At 40.2% G+C, this 14,589-nt stretch overlaps 1 protein-coding gene across 1 annotated transcript in view; it reads left to right on the forward strand.

Annotated features, from left to right (window-relative positions):
• The first annotated feature begins 527 nt into the window (after window positions 1-527).
• The window catches only part of adgra3 (adhesion G protein-coupled receptor A3), a 124,789-nt gene continuing 110,727 nt past the window's right edge, over window positions 528-14,589 (forward strand). Inside the window, exons 1-2 of the mRNA XM_079371188.1 lie at window positions 528-694; window positions 2,210-2,313. The gene's annotated coding sequence lies outside the window, so the exon portion shown is untranslated. The remainder of the gene's footprint in view (window positions 695-2,209; window positions 2,314-14,589) is intronic.

Raw genomic sequence — 14,589 nt, forward strand, 5'->3', positions numbered from 1 at the left:
GGTGAGGAACTACTGTGCTACACTGAGTAGAGCTGCAACTGCAGGAAAAGCCACATTAAGTAGGCAAGATTATGAGTAATTTGCATTTACAATATAGTTTCTGTGTGTCTGCTCTTATGCTAGTTCTAAGAGGTGCATTTCAAACATACACTTGCTCCAGCACTATGTACTGGGTGACACCAGTGCAGTCAGGCACACACTGTGTTGAATGCAGACACATGATACATGCAACACGATCTAAAATTCACTTCTAAAGGACAACAGGACACAGTGTACAGCACAAATATGTGAAAGCAGCACACTAAATCTGCGTTGTGGATTTGATACGATAGGAAGTAAAAAAAGAAAAAAAGGGCCATACTGTAATTCAAGAGTTTTGTCTCGAACAGGAACAAATCTGGCGGGGGAATTGATATCGATTCAGCTCTGTAGCACTTGGAAGGACAAACTTGCACCTGGACTCAATCAACGTTGATTGGAGAGTGGCAAGATGCCCACAAGCACAAGGCACAGCTGATAGGACACACAAAGCACTGCTGCACAGGAGGAGTTCAAAATCCAACTTTCTCCCTTGTAAATAAATCTGCTCGCTACAGAACTTCATGTTTATATTGCAAAATATCCACAAGCATGACGAAGCAAATCTCCTGCAGCATATACGATCTGGAGACCCCCACGTGATCAAGAGTTTGAGGTAAATCCTTTAAATATATAAGCAATGAGAGAGCCAGGTGCTGGTTTCTGAATGTATGTGGCTTATTTACACATATTCTTAACCCTAATTTTAGACATTTTAGTTTAGTTTACTTTATTTGACTGGCTGATTCAACTGAAATTAGTTTTTTTTCCCCCATGTTTTTTTCTCATGTTTGCATGAATGTTTCTCCAGCCTGTGATTGGGCACTAATAAGAGGCTACAAACAGGTTTCAGGTTGTTTGTTGCACTGTTTGGTGAACAAGATAACTCTATTGGCACCTTAAAAGTACAATAATATCAAGTTTAAAGACATGGGGAAACTGGCAACTAATTTAAGCATGAACTAGGGTTTTCACACATGGTGAAGCAGTCTTCATCCAGAATATCTTTCCCAACAATCGGCTTTCAACAGACAGTTATATTTCGGTTGTTTGCTCGTCTGCTTGTTGCAGACTCCCATCATAGATCCCTTGTATACAGACTTGTTGGCATGCTGACTGGATGGCTCAGTTTTAGGATTATGTCAACGCCTTCAGCAGATGCTATTGCATTACATAAAGAGATATGGCATGCTGGAGAGCTTCCACTCACTTGTAATGTGTGCATGCTGGCCACAGGCAACAACTTCACATCCAGTTCTATCACTGACATGGCAACCAAGGAATCTGGGAGCGTTCCCAAAGCTGTGTTGCATCAGTTGTCAAAGGTGTATTCTGCACGCATTACTTGAAGTTCTATTAAGCGATCTGTGAGAACTGGGGGGCAGAAAGATTTTGAAACAAACTCCAAGAAACGTACTTTGATAGATATCACCTTATCAGATGCTCAAGGCTAAAACGTTAAATAGATGTCTTAAGTGTTCTTATTGCATGTCAAATTCTTGAAACTTTCTGTTCCAAGTTAAAGCTCTGTTATCCATTATGCGTGCCTGCACTGCAGATCTAACTGACTCTGTGACAGCTAGTGACAGGATAGTTTCCTTAAAGCTACTTTCCAAGGCATCAAAGCAAAATGTAGACAAAAAAAACAGCAACAATGGATTGAAAAATACGGTTTGTCCAAGTACAACATATTTAAACTAATGGTCAATATTTACATTAAAAGGCAGCATTATTTAAGTCCATTGTTGTTGGCTTCCTTTTTTTAACAGCAGAGGTTGCCATTTTGTCTGAACGGGCTGCATGAAAAATGTGTGTTTGGCTCATGGGCTTAAAGTAAAGTTATCCTCTCAAGTCAGTTTGAATCATGTGTGCTGTTTGCCTTGGACAAAGACTTGGATCAATAGAAGTGCTCTGACTAAATTTAGCCTGTTTGGACTTTTAGTAACATGCATTTTACATCAGTATTGCATCAACATCATTATCACCTGCTTCAGCTATATTACATTTACATTTTAATATTGTAAAATTTGACCTGATAATCGAACTAATAATAATTAGAACTAATAATCTCTGGAGTGTTATATTGTATGACACACAAGCATTTCTTCTAATAAGTATCAATTTCTCCCAGGTCTGATGTCTCAGTGGAGGCCCAGCAGGCTGTGTGATGGCAGAGAGGAACAAGGTGGAGCAGCTATTTTTACCTGAAGCCCAGGAGTGAGCTCAACACAGAAGGTGAGGCGGGAGGAGGGTGGAATTTGGGCAACGTTTGTGAATGTGAATCGAGTAACGTTAATCATCTGGACAGCGGAGACATTAACTGTGCATGAAGCTCAGTCTCTGGACATTGCATGTACTGTTCAAACACTGACAGAGGGCGCGTGTATGAGAAGAGAAGGAGAATTGTTAGGGAAAAGGAGAGGAAGGGCATGGTGTATTTCTGTATGAATTTGGGAATAAGGGAGGACATAGTGCGGGGGAAATTGTGTGTGTGTTTGTGTGTCAGGACAGTTTGCCTGTGCCGTGGTGATATACAGTGCCCTGACTTACTCTTGTAAATGAAGTGCACTTTGCTCAAAGCTACACACCCCCAAAGGAATAGACTGTGTTTTCAAACTCACTTTTCGGGTTGGGAAAACACACTGATGAAAAAGGATGAGGCTATAGCAGCACACTCAGTCTTCGCTGCAGCCCCCCCGTCACACACTAACATCATTACAATTTCAACTCCACTGCCTTCTAACAAAACTCTGCATATTTACAATGTGTGTGTGGATCCGCTATTGTCTTGTTAAAAATTTTACAATGGCTGCTGAGCGCCTTCGCATACAGAATGCAATATTGTGGGTTAATATGCCCCAGTATAATGCCTGCAGATTTGGAGAGTGCTGATAGGGCACATTTCGCAGTGGAAGCGTCTGAGTCGCACGAAAGCGGAGCGTTCACCCCTGAGAGAGCGAGGGGGCTCACCTTTTGTTATTATTTTCAGAGGCGACGATTCGCCCTGACCTACTTTGGGAGCAGGGTTTGTTGAGGCACCAATGCAAATAGAATCTGTTGCTTCCCGCCTGTTGGATTTCCAGGCACATGGGGGGGAAAACAACTTGATGTCACTATACATGCTGCAGTTTTATTCACATTGTCACCTGTTTTGTGTTCGTCTGGACTCATTGTAATGGTGTTGTTTTTTTTTGTGTTTGGCAGTTGTTTTGTTCATGAGATTATTGTAGTGTCGGCCTTCCATCAGTTGGGATTGTGACAGCAGCCTGCTTGGTTTACCTATAAAACCTTACATAAAGCTGCTCAGCATTGCAAATGACAGTGATCACACTGTGACTTGAGTGCGACACTCCACCTGCATGACAGACAGCTGTCACAAATACCTGTCATTCTGTCAGCCGCAGAGTCTAGCCACTAACATCACCTCCGATGCTTTTCACAAGGAAGATTTTGATACTGTTTCTCTGAAATGCATGATGTTTTCACCGGCCGTCACGTAGTGCTGCAGATAGCTAAGACAATAACTGTTAATATAAGTTTTTTTATTTGTTTTAAACACTTTTTTTAAAAGCTACTGTACTTTATGAGCTGATGTTGATTGCCTAATTACAATGTTTTTTATGATGTCATTCAAGTGATGCGCAACTAATTGCAATTTCATAATCCTAATATGACCATACAAATATAGGTATCACAAAAGACTTACTGAAATGCAATTAATACCAACATATAATGTACATACATTTGTCATGCATTCCCACTCTGCATATATGTAACTGTAAATCAGATGGAAAATTCAGTGTTCCTGGATCCAGTCTCAAGCGGACATTCAGCATTGGCTTCATTTTTCCAAATCGGAGGTTCCTGCTTGGTGAGGCCTGAAAGAAATGTTTTTTTTTACAATTATTGAATCATTGACAAACACAAAGGACAGCAGATAGACTCTTCATTATAATCAATATCCAACTTAAATATTTGATATATCATCATTGCAGTAGTGAACAATAGACATCATTTCTTCTCGCGGCATAGCCTATTTCAGACTAAGCACAACATGTTCTGTGGAAGCAAGAGTAGGAAGAACTTTAAGTTCGAATGGGTTTGTCTCCACAATTTGTATGAGATGAGCTGTTCTGGCATCAAAAATGCTTTCTATTACCTTTTATACAGATGCAAATTGAGTTCTTTTTGAATTAGTGACAGCGCCCACATGTCAAAAAAGCACTTGTACCTTAACAAAATCTTTTATTACACACTCTAAATGTAGACACACGGTGAGCAAGTGGTCATTTTTGGGTAAGAAGGGAGAATCAGAATCCAGAGTGCTGTCGTCGTCCCTGGAGGCGTCGGAGTGCTCTAAATGTGGTGTGGCCTTTGTAGCCGTGTGTGAAATATGATTTCGCGTAGGATGTCATTTGAAGGGGGGGGCCCCCGTTCTGCAGTTATGACAGCCCCCGAGCACTCTCTTACACAGTCTCTGTCTTTTTCCTGCCGCCTCCATATCGCCGCATCTCTCCGCGCTTATCTTATCTCTCCTTCACACATTCTCTCACACCTTTTCCCTCGCTCACTCCTCTCCTCCCAGTGGATCTTTGATTGGGCTGCTTCAGAGCCAGATGTTTCTGTGCGGCCAGGATGAGGAGGGAGAGAGGAGGGATGGCGATGAAGGGGAGGGGCAGCCAAATGACTTGTAGCTTCAGAGTCACTCACTTTACACACAATATTCTCACTTCCTCTCCAACCACTCGCTGTCTTTATTCCATCCCCCATATTTTGCATATCCTCTCTTTTTTACAGTATTTTATTTTCCTACCAGGATCCAGCTCACATTACAATTTCAAAAACACACCCACATACAGACACAAACTATCTCTACCTCCCCCCTGCCTGTCATGCAATGCAAACGACCTAGTTCTAAGTTTCTCCAACCATTTGATTTGAATCAAGGGAGGAAGCTGTGACTGTGATTTAGGCCGCATGCAGCACATAAGAGGTGTGATCTCAGGGGCCTGGCCCTGTTTTCAAACCCAAACACTGCTCTGTTAAAATCAGATACCCACACCGGCACAACTGGCCCCTGCAATTGTCTGCACTTTAGCTGCAGTGGATTTCTCCCGTAGTGAACTTTTTTTCCACAGCGTCAGGGGATGAATAGTTCTATTCTTATAACTGCTAACTGTCTCAAGCACAATGTGCTTTTTTTATCCAGAATTTCCAAGTTGAAAATGTCAATTTGCTCTGTCCTTTCTCTCCCCTCGACTATAATCAACGACAGCTCCTATTTCTGCAGATTATACAGACATCAGTGTAAAGAGAGGAGTAAAAATTGCTGCCATGCTGAGTTTACGCCTGACAAACAACATCCACGCGGAGATCTGACACTGCAATTTGCACTTACACACAGAGGCGAATCCTAGCCTTATTCAGATACATTTCCAGTACAGGCCTATTTTGCAAATCAATCATGCAGCACAAAATAGTGGCGCAGAGACTGATATTTTCCCACTGCCCTGAGTCGGAAAGCAGGAGGAAAAAAAAACAGAGCAGTGGCAGGGTGTTTATGGAGAATATGAATGAAGGTAGCATGCAGCTTTTATGCCTCCTAATAAGCCCCCAAGGCTGGGGAACATTACGACTCTACAGTTTTACAACCACTGATGGTCCGCTCGGAGATGTGCATTGTGCCTGCACGTGTGTGTGTGGGTGTGTGTGTGTGTGTGGGTGTGTGTGGGTTAGACGGTTGGGGGATGGATCCGACGCATAGCTGTCTTCTAAAACGATCCCCATGAATATCTGGCCATGAATCAGTCTGCCAGACATCTTCTAACATGATACTTCTTCCAAATGAAATGCTCGATAAGTACATGGATGTGTGTGTGAGTGCTTGTACATACATAAGTGCGTGCACGCTTTTGGTCTTCATTACGGCAAATGGATTGTCATCTGACAGGCATTTCAATGAGCCTCTATGACGGCGTGATGAAATCATTACCCCTCAGTAAAATTGTGCTCACATTAAGAAGATGTCTTGCAGTTTGTGTGTGTGTGTTTGTGTGTGTGTGTGTGTGTGTGTTTGTGAAGATGTGCACCCAAATCATGTCACGTCGAAGCGTCGTGTTGCCATTTTGTTGTGTGCGTCGGTGTGGTTGTGGTTGTACAAGAGTGCGTGCTTGGCATGGCGAGGGTGCCATCCATCAACAAACCAACGAGGGAGAACTGACACAAGTGCATAAGAGACGGAGGAGAAGTGATTCTTCTGACACAGGTCCGAGATGAGGTTTGCAGCCATAAAGCGGCGGCTTCGTATGAACTAATGAAAAGTTATTGATATGTGCTTGATCTGTATCTTCTGCTGTATAAGGTGCTCAGCTTTTAGAGCTGTTTATTTTCTATATCCCTTTGTGTAAATTGCAAAATGAAGGGTTTATTTTTTTTTTTATGCATATGTCTCCTAAAATTCACAACCTTCCGAATGAGAGACAACCGACTCTACCACCTGAGCCACAGCCCACTGTCTTCAGATGTCTTCATACACTATAAGGGGGTTAAATGCCCACCCTACACCCAACTGATCTAGCCTCAGGACCCACCTACAATTACTTAATGAGAAAATTATGATCCAAATTTCTAATATTTTTCAACTAATTAGATACAATTAATGCAAAATAGTCCCGTTTGGACAACAGATGATGCAAAACTTGATGGAGCAGAGAAATGGAACAAGCCGAACATGTTTAAAAAAGCACTTTTTCACACATTTTTCCTTCCCCTGGCACACAATCGCGACCCACTGAAAACACATCTGCAACCCTTTTTTGGTTCCCGACCCACAAGTTAAGAACCAGTGCTTTCAACAACACAACAGGAAAGTCTGACTGTACACATCAAGAATAACGGAAATTCTGGATCTTGGTTTAAAAATATCAAAAAGTAACTGTTTATTGATTGCTGTTTGTTTTTTGTCAGAGCATCTTTGGCTCTTTTGAAAAGCGCTATATAAAATGAATGTATTCTTATTAAGAGGGAGACAGCCCCCTGATATCACACACTGTTTCAACATCATGCCCTCATGACAGTGATCGTGTCAAGCAATGACAAATTCCTATAAATATAACCACCCTGAAATATTTGGCATGCACAACATTCAAAATGATGACTGATTCCTAACTTTACAATCCTATTTTCGTAGTCCAAAGGAAATTGAAAGACGTATTAACCCTGTCAATCACTTATAGTCTAATGCAGCTCTTGTCCTAGAAATACTAAAGCCATGGGATTGTTCAACCATATTATAAACCATTTAATGGTAGCAACATTTTTGGCACAATTGTTCTGCAGGACGTGTGCCGACAGCATTGTTGTTGGTACACTGACAAAGAAAGCAGACTCGGGAGAAGAAGCAACAAAGAAGGCCTCAGCAATACTCCATCCTGGACTTTGAGAAATTCTTATCTAAACAGCTTTGTACAGCAAAGCACACTTCAAAGATGCTGAATATATTAGTTTCAGGGGCTGTTATTCAAATGTGTCTTTCCCTTTTGGCCCTGCTTAAGCATATTAATAGTATTGTGACACACAAATGGCTTCTGGTCATCGAGGCATAATCAAACAATGAATTGCTGTGTGCCACTGTAAATGGTTTAAGCCTGTACACAACAGCATAGTATTTATATGTTCAGAGCCATTGTTCTATATTGCATTGAAATAAATACCTTTCTAGTCTGTTTAGCTTATAAATACTTTAATGTCCCTTAATGATATATCAACTACATGACGTTCTTGAGACAAAACCAGTAAATACTGAGCAATGTTTCTGTTGCCCATTTGCTTTGTTTAGGAGTTCCAGTAAGCCAGTTGTCGTTTTTTATTCACAATACATAGTGATGTCTTAAATACTCAAATATGAACCACTTTGAAACTGTGCATTGCCTTTTTTTTTTTTTTTGTGATCGTGGAAATGAATCTATTATGTCTGCATTTTAACTTTTGATAGTGCTTATTTGTAGTTTAATTAAAAAGGCATCAATAGATGCACAGAGAAATCAATTTCTCAAAGCATCCATTAAGAGTATTTAGAAAGACCGGTGGATGTTGATGATGCTGTGTGCGCATGTGTGTGTGCGTGTGCATGTGAAGGAGAAGTGATTTAAACACCCCTGAGTCGGGCTCTCTGGTGGCAGAACGTAAGAATGGGTTCTTCTCGAGGTTTCTGCCTGGTGCAAGGTTTAGTAAGTGTTTTTTCAAGTGTCTTATTTCAAGTGTATCATTTGTTATAAATTGCTAATCAAAAGAGCACTGTGACTTGACTCTGGACTGGAGCCGCTGGACTCAGATTTGTTTGTTGATTAAAACTGTGATATTGTTTTTGTAAAGTTTTTATTTAACGTCCTTTTCCAGTAGGCTTTGGACAGAGGCTGACACGCGTGTTCACTTCTCTGCCCGTTCAGCAACAGTTTGTGATGTGTTGGTGCACATCACTGTGTTTGGCAAACGGCGTCATAAATTCTAACAGTGTGATACATAAGATGTGGGTTGCAGGTTTGTTTGAGTTTATTAGACACCTGCTGTGATCTCACTGCATGAAAAACGATCAGTCCATCTCTTCATTTAGAGAAGTGTGCATTTAAGCATTTAATGACTTCATTAATAATTTAAATCTCCAGATACGCCAACAGGATCAGTCAGAAACTGATGTTAATAAATGAAATATAATTTCTACACATCCAAAGTCAGTGAATGTTCAAACTGTTAAATAATTTGGAGTGAAAAGCAATCTCTCCGTTATATCCTGAGCTTCATCAGAGCTGTGTGCAAAGTGTTATGTTAGATGATACAAGTTTTTTGAAACATGTTTTTTTGTTTTGTGAGTGACTAAATGGAGATCAGAAGATGTTTGGTTGACTCAGACTCAACTTGGTCGTGAGCACTGGGGACTTGAGATTTGACTCGAGGTCCCGTGGCTCGACTAACACTGGTTGATCATAAGAGCTTTTCTTAGTCATATGTATGAATATGTTTTAACAAACAGCATCAACGTCTTTATAAAAACTAGAGGAGTGAATCTTTTAAAATCTTATGACCCCATTCCATTTTGATGTATGGTCTCATGTTGCGATTCAAAACCGATTTTTGATTAAAAGTGATTCCCAATACATTCCCTGCACGTTACAACATTAGTGCTTGTTTTATGATCTACTCTCTGCTGGAATGCCAAGAGACTTGAAATTAATAATAGACATCAAAAAGCACAATTAAGCACTTTTGAAATTCTAGTTTGTTTACATCTGGCTGGCAGATGGGTAAAGTAATGTTTACAGTGTCAGCATAGTCACTGGTAGCTGTGGTTTACTGTATTCAATTGTGATGTCTTTGAGCTTTCATTAAAGCTGACTTATTGTAAAACTATTTGGACAACATTGACTTTTTCTTTGTGTATTTCCCATGTATTCTAACTAAATGATTGTAGGTTTTTAACAACCTGGACGGAGTAGATGGTTTACCTCTCCCACCATCAAAGATCTGTTGTGAGAATTATTTTTTACTTGAGGATTTAACTAAAGGAAAGTGGGCCTTGGACATTATTACAGTTCAGAGAAAATACTGACTGACACTACACAACCAGTGAAGAAAAAGTTGATTTCTACTTTACACGTCACAGAGGTTCAGGTATATTTAGAAAAGATTCCATAGGAATTCCTGATCCATACACTATATATTTTGCCTTGTTTAGAGCATTTGACATGGCAAGAGCTGCGTCACATGGACATTTATAGTGTATAATCACTAATGTACAAACACTCAGAGACAGTTAATGCTTCCCAGAACAACTCGTCTGATACAATCGATGGCTTTCTAAAAAAAAATATTTAGACTACAAACGATCAATGTGAGAGATCATTCCCATTCTGCTCCAATATGTATACACAAATAGACCATTGATGGTATTGAGTGCCCTCAGGGCTCTATGCTTATGTTGCCTTGCTGTCGAGGTGATGTTGTTGCTGGAGTCAGTGTGTATAGCCACTAATACTATATCTGGCTCTTCTTCCCTCATGCACACACAGCTTTTTCACATTTCATAATGCAAGGTTGAGCTTGTCTCGCAGAATATAAAACCTCGGGCTTAGAATAATGGCTGTGAAAGGCAGTGCGTGCCCTGTCAGAGACACTTTATCCTGCTATGTGATAATGTTGGGAGATTTTTCTCTGCAGCAACTTTCAATATAGGATGAATTTCTCTATCTTCCCCCCCCTTACAAAAAACTTTATATCCCAGCTGTTGTCATGTTGTTTGCATTTGGATTTCTGCTGAAACCATTTGATCACTATCTCTCTATTGCTACAGAGGGATTTGAAAGCACTCTCATGTGGTGTGTTGGTGATACAGGAAATTGCATGTTGCATCTTGTACCTGTTCATTAGGCTCTTTTTGCCATCATCATCATCATCAAGATTTTTCAGGCTGTTTCCCGGTCCTAATATACGGATGCATCTTCATTCTCCTTTTTAGTCTATTTCAGATGCACTTGATACCCTTTAGTGTTGATTTTAAGAAACACCTTGATTTCAACTAAGTCCAATGTAAGAACCATCTGTAGCATTGATAGACAGTTCTGGTTCTGAGCATCTGGTTGTCTTTGGTAGTGGACCTTTTTTTTGGTAGCTTACACTTTTACAGTCCAATAATTGGCCATTGTCTGATGTTGCCTGATTTATCAGACTTTAGTTGTAATCAGCCCTTATTTAAAAAAGGGAAAAAGAATATCCAGGCTGTGACTTCATTTCCGTTAGCTGGTCATTGTTTAATGTCTGACTAGCAACGTGAAAAAAAGATTTGGAAATGTTGTCGTCAACACAGGAACGGGTATGATTAGTTCAGTAATTACGATCATTGTTGACAACATTGTTCAAGTAATGTTATATTATTTGTGCACCTGCTCACGCCTTGTTAATGCTACAGTCATTTATCTCGGTTAGCTTTACATGTACCATGTCAAATGTGACCAGGTAACTCCTGTCTTAAAGTGCAAGTAATGTTGTGTTAATGCATGGCATATATTCAGACTTTTTTTTTCCAATAACTTTTTTTCCACCACACTGTGCCTGTGATTTGTCTTCCCTCACTTGTTCGTCCTGTGATGTTCAGGTAGATTAGCTGCTCAATTAGGGTTTGTGGAAACAGGTCTGCATCCTTATAATCACTCAAAGAGAATAGCTTTAGTGTTGTTGTTTTTGCTTTAGTGGTTTCCAGTCCTTGGTGTTGCCTATGGGCTTAATGAATGCTCGGCTAGCTAGCTCAGTGTGGATGAAACATGGAAACCATGATGAAAGTTAAGCTTAACATTACCCCAAAGTTACCCCAGCGAGAATCCCTACTTTCAGCTTATCGCTGCAGAACGACACACTCAACTATTTGTTGTCATTCAGGATGAACCATAGAGTTCACAGTGACTTATTTTTATGCCTGTTGTGTGTTCTGGGTGTGTTTAATGGCATTTGGACAGTCTCCATCTTTTGTCTATTTTCAAATCAGACACAACCATGTTTGTTCAACAGAGTTGAAAAACAATGGATCCAACAAGTTTGGTGTCAAACTTCTATAAATGTATTCAAGACACACATTTATATCAAGCACATCTGAATTTATTCAGAATAAATTCAAATATTGTCATATTTGAATTCCTTGGGATAAAAAAAAGTAAGTAATCTATCCGTAATTCTAAAAAGTAAATGTTAACTAGGAAATGGCTATCTGCAAATGTTAGTCAGAGCTAAAAGCTTGTTCTTTATTTCTTTATTTACTCTTATGTCTTTTGTCTCTAGATTTTTAGTATCCATGTTTGGTGGCTTCATTGTCAATCAGGAAGTATTAAAATAAAAATGGTTGTTCAGATTTGCAACGATAACATGACTTAAACCTAGAACATGATGGTACGAAAGAATAACATTTGAGCATCCCACCCTAAGCGTTGCCTCATGACAACATCACTGCTATGGGAATATGATCTATTCTATTTCAACAAGAAGAAGTGGAGCTAAGTAACTTCTTTCTGCAGTTTCACTAGGTGCTGAACTTAAACAGATGCAGAGGTTTGTTTGGCAGCGCTTCTCTGCTCATGTGATGCTCTGGATCAAATCTGAGCAAACTTGACATAGGCCGATTCTGGAGCTCACAAAGCCCCCGGCAGAGATGCACAACATTTGAACGAATGTGAACAGTGAAAATAAACATTCTAAATTCACATAAATCTAAATACTGATGCAGGAGGAGGCTTAGGAGGCGGATGGAGTTGAATTTTCTGTGGTGAAGGCGCAAGGATGCCGAGCCAGGCACTTTTTTTTTTCCACATTAAATGAGAACCAAATTGTGTAGGCTCTTCGGGCCGGATGGTTGTTTAAGATAGGTCATATATGATTTAACAGTATATGGAACATGTGACTATAAAACTTCCATGGCTGCCTGAATTAGGACAGGACTCCATTGATCTCCTTCATCTTCATCATCCCACCCTCATCCCCTCTTACAGGATTTGTCCAGCAGTGTTACTCAAATGTGCTCTCATCAGCAGGTTGGGAACTCCAACATCATGTCTGTTGACGGGGAATATATGGAGGCTCTTAGAGCATGGAATTAAGCAGCTCCGCCACACTACTTATGACAAGCTCGCAATCAGGGTGCACTGCTCTGGCCGAGCCATCCTTCCTGCGGAGCTCCTCCAGAGAGAGACCTCTTTATACCTCCATGCCCTCCTGACCTCCTTCTTCCCCCTCTCTACCTCCTAAAGGGAATGCTGCAGTTACTAGGCAACAAGACGGGGAGGGGCCGGAGGCATTTTAGAGGCCAGTTGGGTTGTGCCCAGTTGTTCTGCAAGCTTTAGACATGATATAAAGTCCAGAAAGTCCTGTCTGTAACTTTAAGAGCCTCAGTTGAGGAATAATATAACTCAGTATAATCCCTTTTTAATATTTCCACCATATCGTTAACAGAAGATAACATTAGTTAAATATTGCTTTAGCGGAGGGTTATCCCAAAGTGTGTGTTATTGTGAGAAAAGCATTAAATAAAAATTATGTTTTGGCACACCCCATTGCTCCATTTGCTTCCCCCATTAAATTCACTCAAATTCATTCATGTAGGACAAGATTTCTAATTGCCGTATTTAATGTGTTAATGATTTAATTATTCTTTTAATTAATTTGTTACGACTAAATGATTGACTGAATTCAAGGGCTCATGGCTTGTCTTTTTGGGGAGGGCGGGGGCACAAGGCTTTACAGATGACTTCCTGATGCTTTTCCATATTAGTGAAGGAAAAACAGAAGAGAAAGGGAGTGATGCAACAAAAGCATGTGTGCGTTTTTTTTTCTTCTTAATCGGCTGCATATTTTTTCTTTGTAAGATGGAGCCACTCTATTTTCCCTCCCCAATGAGAAATGACTGTGGGCCTAATCTGAAGTAAACAGGCTCTCAAGGCCTCTTGAGGGGGAGCGTTGTGGCTTCTCAAGCGCATCAACCACCCGGCCCCCAGCATCAAAGGGATCACCATTTTTAATTGAAACGCCTTTTAATGTATAATGTAGTTCATTTATTTAATTTAGATTCGATAGCGCACGGAAAAGGAATTGAGCTGGAAAGGTCAGACCAAATATAAGCATTCCACGGCGCACCAGCTCTATTAGTTTTTCAAACAAATCTACCGTCGCAGACGATGAAAACGTGGCGTGAACTTTTTTAGGCAGCTGCAAATTGCCTCAAAGTTTTATTGATGATGGAGTAAAAACCTCAGTCGATGGATAAAGAGGCTGCTGTTCAGTATGCGAGGGATACAGCGTACTGTTGAAAGGAGGCTTTTATCTCCCCATGCAGCTGAGACACTACATTTTCTTTATATGTGCTATGTGCAGGTTGTCTACAGATGTAAATCATTGTTTTACCGTCAATCCACAAAACTCACTGTTCCATTCTTTAGAACAAGAGTAATTGCATGACATTTGGATATGCTTTAATTACCATGATTACTGTTGTATATTTAGTGGCATTGTGAGGGTTAAAAAGCAAAAAATACATGTAGCTGCAGGGTGATTGTCAAAAGCCAGAAAAAACCCCAGAATGAATCAAGTGACTTACTGTATCTCAGGGGAATATCACAAAGTTCTCTTGAAGAAGTCTGAAGGAAGTGTTGGCGGCTTAACAAAAACAATGCACATCATTTTTGAACTGGTAGCAGAGCATGACAATTTTTGTGGTAAAAAGTAGTAGTAGTACTGAAAAAGAATATACACCAGACATCACAAATGTGTGTGTTTGGTGTCTGTTGACATGTGATGGGTGGGTGGGTGGCTTGAAAACACAAGTTTTTGGAACCACTGCTTTAAACTTTATTTAATTTCCCTACAGCTTGAGCCTCTTTAAAAAGTGCTCAGATATCAATCCATTCAGCTTTAATTGTAAAGCACCAATTCAAAACAAACGTTTGATCAGGGAACTCATTAATTGACAAAAAGCAGGTG

The sequence above is a fragment of the Symphodus melops genome (genome assembly GCF_947650265.1).
Source record: "Symphodus melops genome assembly, chromosome: 20".
NCBI lineage: Eukaryota > Metazoa > Chordata > Actinopteri > Labriformes > Labridae > Symphodus > Symphodus melops.